General features: G+C 41.3%; 1 pseudogene; it reads left to right on the forward strand.

Moving 5' to 3' along the window:
* Positions 1-15259: 15259 nt before the first annotated feature.
* Positions 15260-15919, forward strand: LOC134488641 (thioredoxin reductase-like selenoprotein T; annotated as a pseudogene).
* Positions 15920-18557: the final 2638 nt, after the last annotated feature.

Genomic DNA, 18557 nt, shown 5'->3' on the forward strand with positions numbered 1-18557 from the left:
AATGAATCAGAAACAGGAAGATTTTGTTTCCTCCCCGCACAAAATGTCTAGTCTAAACAGGAAGGCTTTCCAACCCTTCATGTCAGGATGTTCCAAAACCCAGCGTGGTTCTCCTTCATCTGTTTTCTAGGGTTGCAAGCATACAGCCAAGCTTGGAAGATTTGCAAACCCAGTTGGGCTGGAAGGAGTTAAGCTGACCTGAGGTGCAACCCCCTGTGGCTGTGAGACAAACCAGCCTGCTTTTAGACAAATTGAGCAAAAGGGTCCTTTTAGCTCAGCGGGCACATGGCTAGCCAGACAAAAGAGCCCTTCTCAAAATGCCTTGAATAGCCCCATTATTCTAAAGATTGGTCATGAAGCTCCCCCACTTCACACCCTCTGCCACCTGTGATTAGTTGCTGCTGCTTCTTTTTTAGAGTCATTAGTGAGCACTTTGATGGTGGATGATTGTTTAAAGGCCTAGCAAAGGAGGTGAAGGAGGTCTTTTAGGCACCCACCCCCCATGCACACTTGCACAGCTGAGAGGAAGGTTCTGGTCTTCCCTCTCTCTAGCCAGAGAACCAAAAGGAAGCTTAATTTCATATTCACCCAGACTCCAAATCCAATTGATACAAGGAGCCCAAGTTGAGGTTAGTAAACATATGAGAAACTATGGTTAACATGGCCCATCCAAAGCACAGTCTGACTTACATTCCAGATTGGTATGGTTTAGTATGTCATGTAAACACAGGGAACCTTTAAGTTGTATTTTTTTAAAATGTTATGGAATAAATCTTGAACAAAACACCAATAGAAAGCAGAGGAAATTTTGGGAAAAGTGGAAGGAATGTAAACCATGATGAAGAGAATGCCTAGAAGGTACCAATCAATCAATTTTTATTCGATCATAGACCAGGCCTAGAAGGCAGTTTTATGAATGCTCTATGATAGGACTACCAACTCAAGGCTGCAGAAACCCAGAAAAACACATGACGATACACAACAATGCTCTCCTCCTTCGCTGCCATTTAGCAGTTGTCTGCATTTTTGCAACCCAGATCTGGGTTCTCCACTTTTGTGGTACTGCACCCCCTAAAAGGGTAAATGAATTTATGTGACTCCCATGAATAAAAGTAACGGTTTCATTAAGATTAGCACTGGGCAAGAAATAAATACACTATGTATATCTAATAGTTAATCTGTAAATCACAGGAGATCTGAAACTTTGCAATATCACAATGGTTGATCGGGGCTTGTGTAAAGCAAGGCAAGGAATCAAGTGTGAAGGTACATTTGATAATGTTTCCATGCGGTCTGCCCAAGGCTGATCAGGTTTAAAACAAATTATGAACCCCTCTAAGTGGCTTGAAACTTCCCCATGGGTCCAAACTGGCAAACTGGCCCCAATGAAGAAGCCTTTACTTCAAAGTAGGCAGATCAAGAACACGCATGCTCCTCCCTCACTGATCTTCTGGGATCTTGTACATTCTGCCACCGCTTTGAGATATATATTTGCAATTACAGGGTCAAAGCTTGTATGTATATGAAAAGAGGAGGAAAGAATATCTCAACTACGAAGGGGCCAAAGTGCTTGTGTCAAAGAGTTCGACACAATTTTAGAAATTCTTTTGTCAACAGCACACCAAAACAGAAAAAAAACCATATACAATTGTATAAATCTTAAAATCAGTGCCTGAATTTCAGTGCCTGAATTTTTTCCCTGTTCGTATCTATCAAAGCATTAATAGTATGTCTGGTTGATTTACTAAATCCTACTACGTGTGTCCATACACATTTTTTTCTACTGCCATGTACTCTGTCAGTTCATACAATGAGTTAATTCTGTACCAGGTTCAGCATGTTTTGTAAACACAGCCATGATGTTCATGATTTAAAGCAGTTCCCTGGGGAACAGGGGAGTGGACTATCCTGGGGATAGCAGTAGAATATCTCATCAGCATAGACCACTGCTGAGAAAGGAGATAAAAGCTTCCATTTCTATGAATATATTATAAGCGACACAGGAAAGCAGAAAGGAAGCCTACATTATTCAAGAGATTATCGAGCCCAACACCTTTTGAGCAGCTAATGGCAAAAACGGTTTCTGAAAAAATCTGATGGGATCAAACGGTCGACTCAAAAAGAATGGGCTGCAGTGGACATGCTTAGAACTTAAATGTGCTCTGGACTGGAGCCCAGAATGCATCTTTCATTCCCCTTAGTTCACCCGGGAGGGAGGCAACTTTTGAGACAAATTATGCAGGATAACAGAGCACACCTTTTTCCTTTCAGTGGCAGTCTCCTTACCCCTTCCTTTTGAATTAGATGCCAGGTCTCAGAAGAAGAGAATGTACTCATACGTCAACTCAAGTCAGGTGCAGAAGATACTTTGCGCCTTTATTACTGCAGAGAGCTTTATGATCCTTTCCAGGCTTTTGAACAAGAAGCAAGGATGGCATTTTCGTACTAATATGCTCAGTGTAGATTGGATGGGATTACAGAACTGTAGAATCTTAGAGTTGGAAGGGACCATAAGCCACTGAGTCCAAACCCAACCAGATGACTGTCCATCCTCTGCTTGAAACTGAATATGCCCAGTGAAGGGGATCTGCCCATCACTCTGGGCCTTAAAATTATGGTCATTTTAAAAACAGCTCAGGGAAATAATAGAAGTCTCAGGAAGATGTTAGCTGGAGCAGTCTTCCCTAACATATTTTCTTGGAGAGATTTTGAAGCAATATTCCCATTGATCCCATCTACCATAACTGGCTGGATTTAAACGGATTTGGTCTAAAAGTTCTGGAAAACATCAGTTTGAGGAAGGCTGCTCTGGAGTCTTCTCTGTTATCAATGTTTCAGAGAAAGTTCAACGCATAATATCTCTAGAGGTCATGAGAGCCCTGGGCAAAAAATCCTTCCATACCCAAGCACATTTACTGTATTATTTTAAATATGAACATAATTTATACGCCATGTTTCATTCTTGCAGGAAATCCCAAAGAGGTTTGTTTGTTTGTTTGTTTGTTTATTTCTATAGCCACCCATCTCAACAAGTGACTCTGGGTGGCTTGCAATCATAAAAAAATTATAAAACAGTTAAAAGTTTACAATGAAATCTGACTGGGCTTCAGATGATTTATCAATAAGAAAATTGAACTAGAGAAAGAATACTTCCTTGAGATCATTTGGACAGCTGGCAAGTGTCTGCTTGAGTAAACTTTTATAACACCCTATAGAGTACTATCTACTTGATAATAAAAAGAAAAAAAATGCCCTAGCAACCAGACAGATCTTCAGCTGTTGGTGGAAGCCTTCCATACCAAGAGTGCATTCAGTCTTGATGAGATCATTGCACTTGATGGGCAAATTTGTAGAATGTTCTTTGCTTTGTTTATCATACTGGGTAGTACTTGGATGAGAGACTACCAGAAAATCCCAGGGCTGTAGGTTAGACTGAACAGTTGGGAGAAAAAATCCCAGAAGGTTTTGACAATTTCATGGACATGTCCAGGCAGTCTCCAGGAGGCAGGCTTGACTCAAAGAAGGTGTTCCCTTTTATTACTGCAAGATGAGCTTTTGTTTGGCATAAAAGGAAGGCATGGTTCTCTATTGCATCATGTTTGATAACATGAACATAAGAATACAAGCAGTGCTCTGCTGCATCACAGCTAGTCCAGCTAGTCCAGCGATCTGTTCTCACAGTGGCCCACCAATTGCACAAGATGGCCCACTAGTCTCCCAGCAAATGGCCTTCAGAGGCAGTCCCACTTCCCTCAAGGCTAAGAGCCATGGATCCCCATAACTTTTATTACACATCAGGATGGGCTATTAGTCCTTCACAATACATATTTTTCATCATTAGGACAGTTGATGGTGAACTGAAATTCTGAAATTCTGAAATTTGTAACAAGTTGTTTGTTATAAGAATTTCCCCATCTTGCCATGTGCAGTTACTATTAAGGAAAAGATTGCATGGTTAAGTCTATTTCCAATCCATGCCACTTTCCACCACTCGTCTGTCTCATTTCTGCATAATTGTTTTCAATCCAGATGGAAATTGTCAATATTTATTATGTAAATTTGTGCTTTAAATGCATTTTAAATGCATTTTAAAAGAGGTATATCTAAAATATGATTCTCTTGATATAGTTGCTTTTAAAAGATACATTATGAGATACAATTTCAAAATACATTATTTTGAATGCATTTTAATGTTCATTTTTAAGAACTGCGCTGCATCCAACATAGAACTTCTTTCCAATGGGTTACTTCATATTGTAATTGGAGAAAAAGTCAAATTCCTCAAGGATCAACGAATATCCTTTGTTGGGACATTCTGCAGTTGAAAATGCTATTATCATCTGAAAAATGCCAGGTTTAACTATGATGTTTCTGAAACTCTAAGCATATCTAGGGTTTCATCAGTACTCCCAACCTTTACCGCTCCGGCTTTTAGTAGTTTGACTTGGCCATCTGCAAGCTTGCTTCCTCAGCAAGATTGGGACAAAAAATTATTTTTCAGTTCTGCTCCTGCTGTAACCCCCAAATTTACCAAACACTCTGAGATGATGTCATGCTATTTTAAATGAAAATAATAACAACCCTGCCTGGTAAGTGCAAAATGTATTTAATGTCAAGTCTACTTTAATCCTCAGTTAACTAACCTGAAATAAACCCCTATCATTCAGCATAGCAAATAAATAAAATACCATGAATGAGCTGTTTCTCTGAACTGATCAAAGAAAAAAAAATGGCCAGCATGAGGTGTAAATGGAATCTGGATGTAAATCTGTAAATTTTTCATTATAAAGACTCTTGATTTTGTATACTGTAGCCACAACAGACAATTAATGGGGTCTAAATGTTATTAGGCCACATAATGAGAAGACAGGACACCCTGGAGAAGATGCTGATGCTAGGGAGAGTGGAAGGCAAAAGGAAGAGGGGCCGACCAAGGGCAAGATGGATGGATGATATTCTAGAGGTGACGGACTCGTCCCTGGGGGAGCTGGGGGTGTTGACGACTGACAGGAAGCTCTGGCGTGGGCTGGTCCATGAAGTCACGAAGAGTCGGAAGCGACTAAACGAATAAACAACAACAACAAATGTTATTATCTAGCCAGTCTAATGTAGTGGTTAAGGCACTGGGCTAGAAATTAGGAGACTGAGAGTTCCAGTCCTGCCTTAGGTACAAAGCCAACTGGGTGACTTTGGGCCAGTCACTCTCTCTTGGCCCTAGGAAGCAGGAGTCAACACTGTCTTGAAGATGCATACTGTACATACATATATACATACATAATGCATACATACATGGTATAACTTGCATATCCCAGTAAGGTATTGTGGGAGTTAATTTTCATACTGATAAAAGAAAGAGTAATTACCAAAACCATGAAAAGATGCAGATTGCCTTACATCACAAAAGAGGCAAGACTCCTCCAGTCTGCATTATCTGAGTGTGAGAAAACAGACAAGAGTGTTACTGCCTTAGAGTGCCTAGGGCTGTGTGTGTGTGTGTGTGTGTGAGAGAGAGAGAGAGAGAGAGAGAGAGAAAGAAGGATGGATGGATGGATGGATGGATGGATGTGTGGATGATAGATATAGAGCTCTCATTTGAAAACAAGATACTTGCTGGAATTCTTGTGTTGTACCCTTAACCTTTCTTCTAATAAATGCTCGTAATCAGAGGTTTTAGTCTTCTCCTTGGGATTAGCAGTTTTTGGCCCAGACTGTAAAGAAAGAAGTCTGACAGATGTATTCTACAGAAGCCTTCTACTATAGAACCTTTGAGATCTGTTGAGCTACAGCTTCCATTGGACTCAGTCGGCATGTTCAACACAAAGGCCTAACGTCCCATTCCGCTCCTGTTAAAATCTCTCTGTGCCTCACTGCTAATGACCTAATGTACTTGATTTTCTTTTTTAAAAAAGGCCTGCAGGATAAATGCAAAATGTGCTTTCAGCAGCCAACAACTATTCAAAACAGCACATTAAAAAAATGTTAAGTACTAGTAACAGTAATAGGATCATAATTTATAAGGATCATTAATTGATTTCCCCAATTTTCCTACAGCTAGGTTGGGATGCAAAAACCATTAAAATGCTTTGCAGCAGCAAATAACACTGTCCCACCCTTAAAAGGGAAAAGGGATGTAGCAGCTAAGCAAACGTACTGTGGGTAAGGTATGGAATTCCTTAGGTGCCAAAATGTCAAGTTATTGCCAAGAACAATGTGAGATGGTTGAATGTCACCATGGAGATGTGCAAACTCCAAGAGTCTCCTGAATTTTTATCCATCATGTCACACAGCCTCCTTTTTTATTTCTAATTTGTTAACAGCCCAGTATTCTACACTTTGCAGCCCTTAAGGGACCTATTTTTAAAAGGCAGCAGGTATTTAAGATACAATTGCTCACTTATTAAATAAAAATGAAATGCATACTTGTGGTGGCCAATGTGATACATATCTAACTCCATGCACAGAGGGGAATCAACTTTTTAAAGTCCTATTAATAGGACTTCAATAGCAACCGGAGGCTTGGTGTTAAATTACATCTACGCCCCCTCCCAGTTGCCACCCATTTCCAAGTCATAAATGCATTTCCTTTATTTTGAACATGCTCAGCAATGCTGGAACAGCTCTTTAGCAGGGCACCCATGGAGAGGGGGTCAAAAAAGTCAAGATGGTGGCCCAGTTGTGTGATTGAAACCCTGTCCCTTTTTTATTTGTGTCACGTGAGATGCATGTAAAAAGGCAGGGCTTCAATCATGAAGTCACAACCACCATCTTGACTTTTAACCTCACAAGACACCCCTGTTCCTTAGCAACTATGGATGAAATAAGTAAAACACAACCAAGACACAGTCACAAGTGAACTGCAACCTGGCTGAAGCTGAAAAGAGCTTGTGCCTTTTATTGAAGCAAGCTGCAGCACATTCTCAACACTCCAGCTGCTTTAGCATTGCTAACCTGGGCTGCTTCCTTGCGAGAAAGATCCACTGGATTTAAGGGACCCAACTGTTGAGTAGACTTGCAATGCAAGGGCTCATCTGCCTGACCATGCTGCCCCAGCATACATTATTGTCCTCTATCCATCCCTTCCCATATCAGGAAAGCAACTTCAACCTCTGCTTTCCTGCTGTCAAAAATAGTATTTTCCAACTTGTGTTGGTGCAAGTGGCTCTATTCACTTAGCCTCCTGCAGTTTATTTCATTATAGCAAATGCTCACCCCCTGCCATTGGCTACTGTGGCAGGAGTGCCCCTTCCCCACCAGTCATTGGTTGCTGCCCCTCACTGATCATTTTGTGCTAGGCTGATGGGCTACCTGCCCCCTTCTGAAGGGTCCTTGACTGGGGAACCTGTTTTCTTGTTGCACTTTTCTTAAAATAAGTTCACTAAAATAAGTGCACTTTTCTTAAAATAAGGAACAGAAAAGGGCTGGCATTTTTGTGGTGGTTGTTTTAACAAGTCCACCAGTGGAAAGGTGAAATGGTGGACCTTTATTTAAAAAGGAGGTGAAATTGACAAGAATTCAGTCAGTTTCCCCTACAGCCAGAGGGACTAGAACAGTGTTGCTGGACCTTGGCAACTTGAAGATGTGTGGACTTCACCATGCTGGCTGGGGAATTCTGGGAGATGAAGTCCACACATCTTCAAGCTGCCAAGGTTGAGAAACACTGCACTACAAAAAAGTAGAACTCTGATGTTTTCTATCTTCTTCCTTCTTTTTTTAAAAAACAGGGTACTCATAGACACATCAGATGGAAAGGTATCAAGTAGGAGGAAGAATCGACAGGAGGGAACTCATACAAATGGTCTATCAAAAGAAACCACATGTCCTCAGAGACCCACCCATGGAAAGGAAAGTGATTGGTGCTTCCTTTTTTGTCAGTGATAGAAGAGATAAAGAAATAGAGGAATCCCCTAATTACAGGCTGTGCTAAACATGGGCAGGACATAATGTCAACCCATCACCATGGACAAAGCAGTGGAAGGGGCTGAAACTGGAAAGGGATTTCTTAAACAAGGTTCCTTTCCATCTGGTTGACATATAGGAGTCAAGCAGTTAAAGCTGCAGGGTAGAAAAACCCATGTCTGCAGATTAGGTCTTTTGTATGCATTAAAACGGAGAGGCCCCAAATCATGGCATAAATACCATTCCACTTCAGGAGATGGAATCATTGGTAAGTTGAAACCTATATATCTCCTGGCCTCAAATTGTCCACAGATATTCTACTGAAATGTCCACAAATATAGGAAATAACTTAGAGAGAAGGACTGAAATTTATATGCCACTCCTACCTCCCTGAATTTGGCATAAAGGATTCTTGGATTCTTCCATAGGCACTCCAAGCTATCATGGATGTCACATGTCATAATGATTTAAGGCTGATTTGGATTCAGTAATCTCTATGGTCCCTTCCTATTTCCAGTGCAAATTTCCTTTCCTCAAACTGAGTGAGAGTTGATAGATAAACCTGCAGGTGAAGTTCTCTGTCATGCATCATTTCATGTCTCTATCCTTTGCCATGCAGTTGGGAATCTTGTGATATTTGGGGTCACTGGGCGTGAGCAAAAGGTGTGGCCATTTAGTTGTACAATCCTATTTTCACTTTATGACTGAAAAAACCCACATAATGAGGTTGAAGCTAATGAGCCTGAGGTTGTTGCCCCTTCATATATTTCGCTACAAGTGGAGAGCATGTGATAAATTTTGGTCTGCTCAGGGAGCTTCATGGTTGAGTTAGATTTTCATTCTTTATTCATAATCTCACTACCCATCCCATATTAGTTGTTCAAAAAACTTGACTGAAATCTAGCAGCCAGAAAATTGTGTAGCTTTCCGCTTGGATTTTTTTTTTTCCTTTTTAAGAATTGTAGATTGTTGTGGAAATTGGGTGGAACTTCTTATAAACAATAGGCCTGTGTAAGGCAGCTGAAATTTGGTTGGATAAATGCTATCTGTCTTTTTGAGGCCAGCAAAGACATGTTTCACCACACTGAGGAACTTTGCATAGTAACGCACATGCAGAAGCTGCTACTGGAAATGTAGGAGAAAACCACTAAGTCATGCACAGTGAAGTGAACACAGCAAATCTGCTTTATTGTTTTGAAAGAAGGAGCATTGCTTTCTGAAGCAACTTCAGAGCAGCTTAGTTACAAATATGCCACCACAGTCATAAGGACTGAGAATCCATGGATCTTTTTTCACAAATAGGGTTTTGAGAAACATCACCAAGGAATATACCCTCAAGAGGAGTCCAGCTGGACTAAATCAAGTTCAGCATCCAACTCCCATTCCATTTCCAAAGGGAAGTCTACAAATGAGACAAGAGGACAACAGTTTTCTCCTGCTGATGTTTCTTTGCAACTGGTGCTCAAAAGTAGCATTTGACTACCATGACTCTTTGCCATTAATAGCATATGCTCCATGAAATAACGGCGTACAGATTAGGTTCACATACTGTGCTATGCCACAATACCTTTGGTTTGGTTTGGACTTGGTGTGTTGTATGAACTCAGTCATATGCTTGGACCTCAGTCTCATGATCCAAACCCATCACCACATAGAAAACATTACAGCTCATGCTATCTTGAAGCATAAATGTAGACGAGGTTGTACATATTTTGGGTTCATGTTAGAGGCAGCTGTTCAGGAGAGGTAATCTGGCTTCACAGGGCTGTCCATGGCGGGAGGAGCTGTCAAAACATTCAAGATGACGGCAGACTATTATACATGCAAAAATGGAAAGACTCTGAAATACCACAACAGAGGAATGGTTGATGAAGATGACAGAATTAGCAGAGATGGCAAAATTAACCTATTTGATTAGAGAAAGATCAACAACTACATCTATTAGTGACTGAAAAGCCCTTATGGATTTTTTGCTGAAAAAAGGAAAAAAATGAACTTGTGATTTATGGGTTTGAAGATTAGAAAGGGTAGGTTAATGAAAGAAGAAAATTGTGATGTAACCTTAGAGAGAGAGGGCAAAGTAAAAATGTATCTATAACTGCTGTCAAGAAGATCGGAAAGAGCTTCTTTGTCATTTTTATTTTCCTTTCTGTTCCTATTTCTTTTCCTATTTTCTTTTTTCACTACTTACTATTCTTCTTTATTATCTTTCTTTTCTCTTATGGCTTCTATTTTGTTAAAATTTTGTTCAATAAAAATTATTTTAAAAAATCAAGATGACAGCCACAGCTATGGTGATTCAAGTCCCACCCTTTCTTTACGTGTGTTGAGGACCCCCACCCCCACCCCATGGCTTTCTAAAGCTTGATATTTTTTGTGTCAACTTATTTTAAATGTATTTTAAAATAGTTTGGAGATGTAAGCCATCTAGAATCTTGGAGACCTAAGCCATATAGAATCTTTGGAGTAGGCAGTATGGGAAGGAAGGGAGGGAGGGAGAGTCATCCATGGTGGGGCAAAGGGGTTCAGAATGACCTAAGCATTGCAATGCAAGCCCTGCCCTTTTTTCTACCTGCGTCACAGGGCCAAAGGGGTGGACCTTGCAAATACAACGCTGCAATGCTGCTTTTGTCAGAATGATGCTCCATGTGAATGACATTGCCAGCAGACACCACTGGGGTAGCAATGTCACATGCAAAAGTGCTTTTATTTGCTGTGAAATTCCTCCTCTAGAAGGGAAAGAAGGAGGCTGGGTTTGGGTTCCAGCTCCTTCCTCCATTAATCCTTTCCTATCCCAGGTCTTGAGTACCCCAAATCTCTCCTCCATGGAAGCTTTGTAAGATTCAGCTCCCTGACAGCCCAGCCTCTTCTCCAGCCCCTTGCAGTTTCTAGCCTGTTTAAAATGCTTTTTCTTTGACTGTCTGGCCAGACTCCAGCCATTTCACTTTTAATTAGGGGATGCCACAAAACCAGCTTGTGAACACAGCTCCTGTTTCTGGCCTGGCTTCTCTTTTCTCAACACCCTCATCCGTTTTTATTTCAACTCATTGGAAGGGAAAGGCAACTGAGGGAGGGAGCTGAAGGAAGGACAAAGGCTGATTCTCTGTCAGTCTGGAAATCCTTAATTGGTTTGTAAGCTGGCAAAACAAGTTCCTACAGTCTCCTCCGCTCAAATTTAAATTCAGCCTCAGGTTACATTTCCCTAGTTTGAAAAAGAAAAAGGGAAAAAAACAGTGGGTGGGTGAGGAGTCAGAGCTAATAAATACAGGAAAAGAAATGCCTTTAACACATCATCTTTGAGTGCAGATACATTGCCAATTAGCTCGCAGAAGCTACTTCTCCGATGTTGTCCCACAATTTGGATTGCCGTGTGCATTATCATAGAAATTTGTTGGCTGTTGCCTTGGTAACCAGGGACTGTTTCCTGGTGCATGCTGGGAAGTTTTACATAAGGTGTGCAAAGGATTATGACATTGGGTAGCAGATTCATAAATTATAAAACCACAGAATTAGAAAGGGCCTCATTATTAGTCTTCTTTTTGCTTTTCCCCTTTACTTCCTTGACTTCTTCCCTTTCTGTCTTCATTTCCTTTTTCCTTTTCCATTCCTTTCCCTCCCTTCCCTTTTTCACTTTCACTCTTCCATTCCCATTTCTTCTCCCCTTCCTGTCAGCCTTGCCTTGCCTTGCCTTGCCCTCTTTCCCTTCCCTTCCCCTTCCTTCCCTTCTTCTTTCCCTCTTCCCTTTTCCTTCCCTTCTTCACTTTCCCTCTTCCCTCCCCTTTTGTGTCTTCAAAACTTCCTGTCTTCCTTTCCTTTCCCTCTTTCTCTCCCTTCCTTTCCCCTTTCCTTCACTTTCCATTTACTCTTCCCTTTTCCTTCCCTTCTTCACTTTCCTCTTTCCCTCCCTTCCCTTCCCTTTCCCTCTTCCCTTCCCATTTTTTATTTCCTTCCTATCTTCCCTTCCTTTTCCTTCCCTTTCCTTGTTAGCCTATCAATAGAATTGTATGTACACTTGCCAAATTGTTATCATTGTTAGTCAGGGAAAAGCATACACTTTTCAGTGTGCAGACCTGGTCCTTAATTCTTAGCGCCTTAAAGCAGTTGCCAGTGATACCGTGCCATAATGAGCCCAGCTAATGGTGATACCCACCTTTCCTATGCTTTCCCCATTAAGAGTCTAGGTCAATAAGCTTATATCTTACTTTTCCAATGTCATAGGTTAGGGTTAGGGTTTGACTCAGACTTGAAAGGGTAAAGCCAGCCATTTTTAAAATGATGCCAGGATCCACCAGCTCTTTGGCCTAAACACCTTTCTTCCTGCCTCAGATGTGAAGTTGGTTCAGACTTGGTGTTGCTGTCATTTTAACTCCAATTGTTCTGATTTTCTAGGAGGAGAAAGAGAGGCAGAAAGTATGAAAGCAGTTCAGTGTTGTGCAGTTCAGGAAGGAAGAAAACTCTTTCAAATTTTCTTATTTTCATCTGAAGAAAAAGAAGCCACTGCACAGAATATTCTTATTTGATTTCTCCACCATGTTTACTGATAGTTTTCTCCATCATGGAACTATGCAGGCTAACATTCCCTTCCACAACACTCTGGATCAGTGCTCTACCCAGGATCTGTGGAAGATGCTAAATGATGGCCAGATGAGTTGCGATAAAAGTCAGCAGGAAAAAAATCCTGGTGCTGAGAAACTCCTCTGGAGTCATTTGGGAAATGCTCCTTTTCATGCTCACAGATTCAAGTGACCATTTGAATACTGTTCGGTAAAGGTAAAGGTTTCCCTTGACATTAAGTCCGGTCATGTCTGACTCATCTCCATTTCAAAGCCGAAGAGCCGGCGTTTGTCCGTAGACACTTCTGTGGTCATGTGGCCGGCATGACTACACGGAACGCCATTACCTGCCCGCTGAAGCGGTACCTATTAATCGACTCACATTGGCATGTTTTCGAACTGCTAGGTTGGCAGGAGCTGGGACTAGCAACTGGAGCTCACCCCGTCACGCGGATTCAAACCGCCGACCTTCCAATCGGCAAGCTCAGCAGCTCAGCGGTTTAACCCGCAGCGCCACCGCGTCCCTGAATGCTGTTGCCATTTGTGAAATAGCATATAGTATAAAATTCACTCATGATGCCTCAGAGTTTGCAGGGGGAGTACCTGTGCATAGACAAAGACACACACACACAGTCTCTCTCTCTCTCTCTCTCTCTCACATACACACACACGCACACACTTTGAGTTGACTGTAAGGTACTGCTCGGTCTTCCTTCCCTTTATTTAATATCCATATCAGTACTCGGCTATGTGAGAAACATCTATAAATAAATAGCACTGTGTACACCAAAAAGCATTTCATGCTGGTAATTTTAAATGATGTATCACCCAAGTGAGCTTTTCCACTTCTTTGAACAATTCAGATTTGTTTTACCTGTTGTTATATTATTGCTTGCCTGTCCAGATTCACAAGAGAGAGAAGCACAATGAAAGTTGTTTGAGATGAAACCGTCTTATGAATCCTCCCGTAAAGAAAACAGAATCCCTATCTTCAGAAACTCTTTTTTTTTTCCTTTTAAAACATTACTGGTAAAATTGGACATTTTAAAGTACCACTTTCTAGTAGAGTAGAAACAATACATTTGCTACTTGCAAGACAATGAAGAGATTCTAACACTTACCAGCTAGTATAAAACAATGGCATGAGAAAAAATCCAGGGAGACCAAGGCCCAGCTAACCCTAATCCTGATTTATCCTCTAAACTAGATAAAGTATTCCAGGAAGGAATACATAAATCCATAATCCATAATCCATAAAGTATTCCAGGCTGCTCACTTGAGGGAATGGTATTAAAGGCAAAACTGAAATACTTTGGCCACATAATGAGAAGACAGGACACCCTGGAGAAGATGCTGATGCTAGGGAGAGTGGAGGGCAAAAGGAAGAGGGGCCGACCAAGGGCAAGGTGGATGGATGATATTCTAGAGGTGATGGACTCGTCCCTGGGGGAGCTGGAGGTGTTGACGACCGACAGGAAGCTCTGGCGTGGGCTGGTCCATGAAGTCACAAAGAGTCGGAAGCGACTGAATGAATAAACAACAAAAAAGATAAAGTATCCCTGAAGCTAGGAGTGGCAAAGACTTTTTGAGATCATCTGACCTCCCACCTACTTTTTAATTAAATTTAATATATTAAAATATAAAACCATAGACCAAAAAAGATTGAAGGTTAAGAAGAGAATACAGATTAGAAACATCCAGTAGAAAAACCTATTCATACCTGAGACTAAATACATCTAGATTACAGTTAGGTCCAGTAACTTCTAACTTTTATTGCAATGGCACAAAATCTGGCCATTATTGTGGAAACTTCCCAGACCTGGTCATTTAGAAGGTAGCACATTTGCCACATGAAATCGATTCGGATAGTTTTCAATTAAAAGCAAAGGAAAAAAAGAATCTATAAACCTCTTAACTGGGTTCTTAAAAGGAAAGGAAAAGGCCTATTCAATCTGAATGCCACTCCTAGTGATTTTATGTCTATCTCCACATAGTTTTCCTGTAGCACTTCAAATTTCCAAAAAGGTGCTCCAGGACATGCATGGATGCAAACGAAGCACCTCTCTTCAACTCAATACAGTTAGAAAATCTTGCCCAAGATCAATCCAGCCTTTCCCAAAACCCATTTTGGAAATGAATCCAAAGTGCTGCTCAGAACTGCTAGCTAGTTATTCTCATCATACTTAGCTTTTCAAGGTCATCCAAAGTCATCTAGACGATACCCTTGGAGAAGCCTGCTACAGCTTTAAAACTGTCAAAACCATTTACTTTTTCTTCAAAAATAAATTCAGAACCCATGGCAGCTAGAAAATTGTGCCACCCCCCCCCCCATTTAGCTGGACATTAATGTGTCATGGCTCCTCTCACCGTGGTTCTCAGTCCCACCCAAAATAAATAAAAAATATAGCCCCTAGCCCCAAGAAGCAGACTGTTCTTGCTATTGAGAGCTATGAGAGCTACAAAGGAGAAAAATGTGTTGCAGTTCTGTATGTACTCAATGGACATATTTCCTGAAATCCTTGCCTGAACACTGTTCAGTCTCAAAAGCTTTCTGGTTCCAATTGGATGGTCCCACAAAGAAGTAGTAAGTGTTGTCTCTGCTGAGTACAGCTTGATTTCTGATAATTACAAGTCTGCCTAGTTTTCTTGGCAGTGTTATGAAAGACCATTGCCTTCTGGATTGTTTTTAAAAAGTTTCCAGTATAGCCTGGATTTTCTGGTGGTCTCCCATCACATACTAACCAGGTCTGGCTCTGTTTAGCTTTTTGAGATTAGCCAAAGTCAGCTAAGTGCTTTCTAGCTTTTATACAATGACTCTAATGAAGTCAATACAATTTGATGTGCTGCCCAGTATTTCAAGAAGCCAGACAGCTGGGCAGGGTGGGGGCATCCTGGGTCCAAAGGGCATCAAGGGCAAGATAAAGCCAACCCTGGTGCTGCTTTTGCTGGTGGCAGTGTGGTTGAGTGGTGCTGGGGCTGAGCCAGGCAGGCTGCCACCTGGGAAGAAACTATGCATGGCCTACACCACCAGGCCATTGCTCAAGTTCCAGATCTATGTTTCCTGAGGATATAGGCAGATGTTTGAAGGGTACATATGGGTTATTGGCCAGCAGTACCCAGACATCTGCATTGAAGGGGAAAACTATCTTCCTCAACCTATATATAGATGTATAGCATCCTTTTTGTCAGTCTTCAAACTTGTGCTAATAGGCTTCATTATTGTTGGCAAGGATCCATTTGCTTTCTTTGGCACGCAGGCTCCAAGAATCTTGCAGCAGGGTCAAGAAAATAAAGTATATGCTTGTATGTTGGTTTTCCTCCTGCGCAACATGAGTGAGAGCCAATGTATGTCAATAGGTACATCTGAAATAACTTTAAATGATGTTCCAGTGTGATCTTAGCTGGAGTCTAGGGATCTTCCTTCTATGCAGCAACTTGTTCAAGAAGCCCAACTAGGAATATACTGGTAATATTCCATTCTCACATCAGTGGTCCTTGCAACACATTTCTCAGTGATGTATAAAACAAATGGACAATCAGCATTACGTAGATTTTTAAAGCTAGGAAGCTATTTGTTCTTTGAGTTAAATATCTGGTAGGAAGAAAAAACCTCCCACAATAGGATCTTTGTTGAAATTCCCTCAGAAATAAAACTGTACATTGATGATTATGCACATGTCTTGACGCGTATATGCACTTGAGAGAAGATGCACTTAGCTATCTAGAAAATATAGCTCTGGAAAAACAGATTAATCCATTCATCAACTCCTCCTCCACATTCGAAAGAATGATTGGGAGCAGTGATTATAGCCAGAAGAAAAAATATTTTTGCTGGTGAAAAACAGAAATTAGACAATGATTTAAACCCGTTCTCCCTACCTTGGGTCCCCCAATACGATTAGATTACAATTCCCATGAAGATGGGAATGATGGGAGCTGTTGGACAATAATACCAGGGGATCCATTTTGGGGAAATGTCACTCTATACTTCAAAGCTTTTTCCATTTATTTGGAACCTAGAAACAAACTAAAATATTTGCTAAATTGCTTCAAGATATGAACATACGTTTTAATAGTGACAACAACACAAATAAAGGAGACACACAACTTGCTTTCCATGTGAAGGATAAAAAGACTGTGTCAGTCATCAGTCTGTGAGTCAATCTGTAGCCACCCTGAGTCAGTCTGGAGGACAAATTTCTCTACCCTCTCTCCTTTTCTTTACAGTCTCACTAGTCTTTCAAATAATAATAATGATAATTTCATTGGAAACATTGCCAAAGGTTTGGATTTGAATGTAGCAAGAACCATTGGGGCCACCAAGTTGAGAAGGTTTTGGAAAATGAGCAGGCTAAGCTCTTATGGGACTTTAAGATCAAAACAGACAGACGTCTTGTTCATCACATGCCTGACATAACAGTCATTGAAAAGAAGAAAGTCTGGTTCATTCATATTGCTGTACTGGGTGATGCTAGGATTGTGGAAAAACAATTGGAAAAAATTACAAAATACCAGGACTTGCAAATCAAAGTTGAATGCTTATGGAAAAAGAAACCCACTGTTGTACCAATCATGACTGGAGCCCTTGGAGCAATACTTAAAGGACTCCCTTGATATTTGGAAATGTTGAATTTATCAGACCTGAACACCCTAATTTTACAAAAAAATGCCCTACTTGGAACAGCCTATATCCTCAGATGCTTCCTTAATAATTCTTAGGTCCTTAGTTAGGACTTGAATTATTAAGTTTTCACCAGTCTTTGACTGTGAATCTAATTGTAGATTACCAGAATAATAATAATAACAACAACAATAACAACAACAACAACAATGCATCAAATGACATAGTTGGCAGGCACCTACAAAAAGACAACCCTGTTATTGCTGCCATTCCTAAAGGAGAAAAATGTGCATCGCAGATCGTCTTCCTTCTCCATTTTGTCTTGGTTTAATGACCCTTGCAAAGCTTGAGCTGTAAGTTGTTAGAAATCTAATCAGCAGATAAAGGTCTTCTCTCACTCGACCAAGGAAAGGAAGGTTGACTTTATAAATCTTTTGGATTATGCAGGAGCTCTGCAGGGTATCCTTGGTCTAAATGACGACAGCTCACTAGAGGGTTAGAATGTATGGCCCTAGCTTCCCATCCACCCCCCTCGCCGCCTCTGAGCCACAGCGCTAGCAAACTGAATTACAGGGCTGGAACTGGCTTGAGCTGGTGCATTGATTATTTTGCATGCTGCTCGGCTGAGATGAATTGACCCGGCATGTTTGTGTGTGTGCGCTCGGGAGATCTCTCTTTGCAGAGAGCGGGGCAGCTGTATCCACAAGGGGATCACCAATCATCCTGTGAGGAACTGCTTCTGTCCTTCAACAGGCAATTAACGTGAGTTCATTACTGCTCCCCAGAGGCCCCTGGGGGGCTGCAAAAGGCATTGACTGAAAGGTCAGAAACCTCATGAGGGCAAGGAAGAAGCTGTGCCTAGCGAAATGGAGTGGAAAGTAGTCGCTATTTATCACCTGCTAGTAATTTAAGAGAGGGGGAGGAGGAAGAGAAGGGAGGGGAGGAGGAATGTCATACACTAAGTATTCATCATGGTGAGCATGTGGCAGCCATGAACACATAAATAAAAGCTGTAGGAGCATCTCATCTTTTCCAGGGAGAAGACATTAAGTAAGCTCTCCATGAGCACCGAGGTGGGGAAGAAAGTGACAAGTCCCTCCTAAGGTAATATTTCAGCAGTGATGGCAAAGTAGGGGGACGTCTGCTGATGGATTCTCCGGCCACTGCATGTGGATGGAAGTGAGAGGGGAGTGATGTTGTTGCCTTTGCATGATGTTTAGCGCAGTTATGCCAAAGCCATCCACCAAGAACTAAGGAAAACAATTTAGCAATAAAATGTCAAGTACATCAAGTTTTGCGTGCACGGTAACATTGCCCCCTGGGTTGTGGGAGCCAAACATCAAAGGGGGGGGGGGTTCCACAAGATAATGGCAGGCCTGTTGTTTTCCTAAGAGGCCTTGAGACCAAACTGCTCCCTTGCCACCAGCAATTTGGGAGCCTCCAGCCCAACATGTCTAAATAAACCACTAACTTAATTTGGCACTTTT

The sequence above is a fragment of the Candoia aspera genome, chromosome 1 (assembly GCF_035149785.1).
Source record: "Candoia aspera isolate rCanAsp1 chromosome 1, rCanAsp1.hap2, whole genome shotgun sequence".
Classification (NCBI taxonomy): domain Eukaryota; kingdom Metazoa; phylum Chordata; class Lepidosauria; order Squamata; family Boidae; genus Candoia; species Candoia aspera.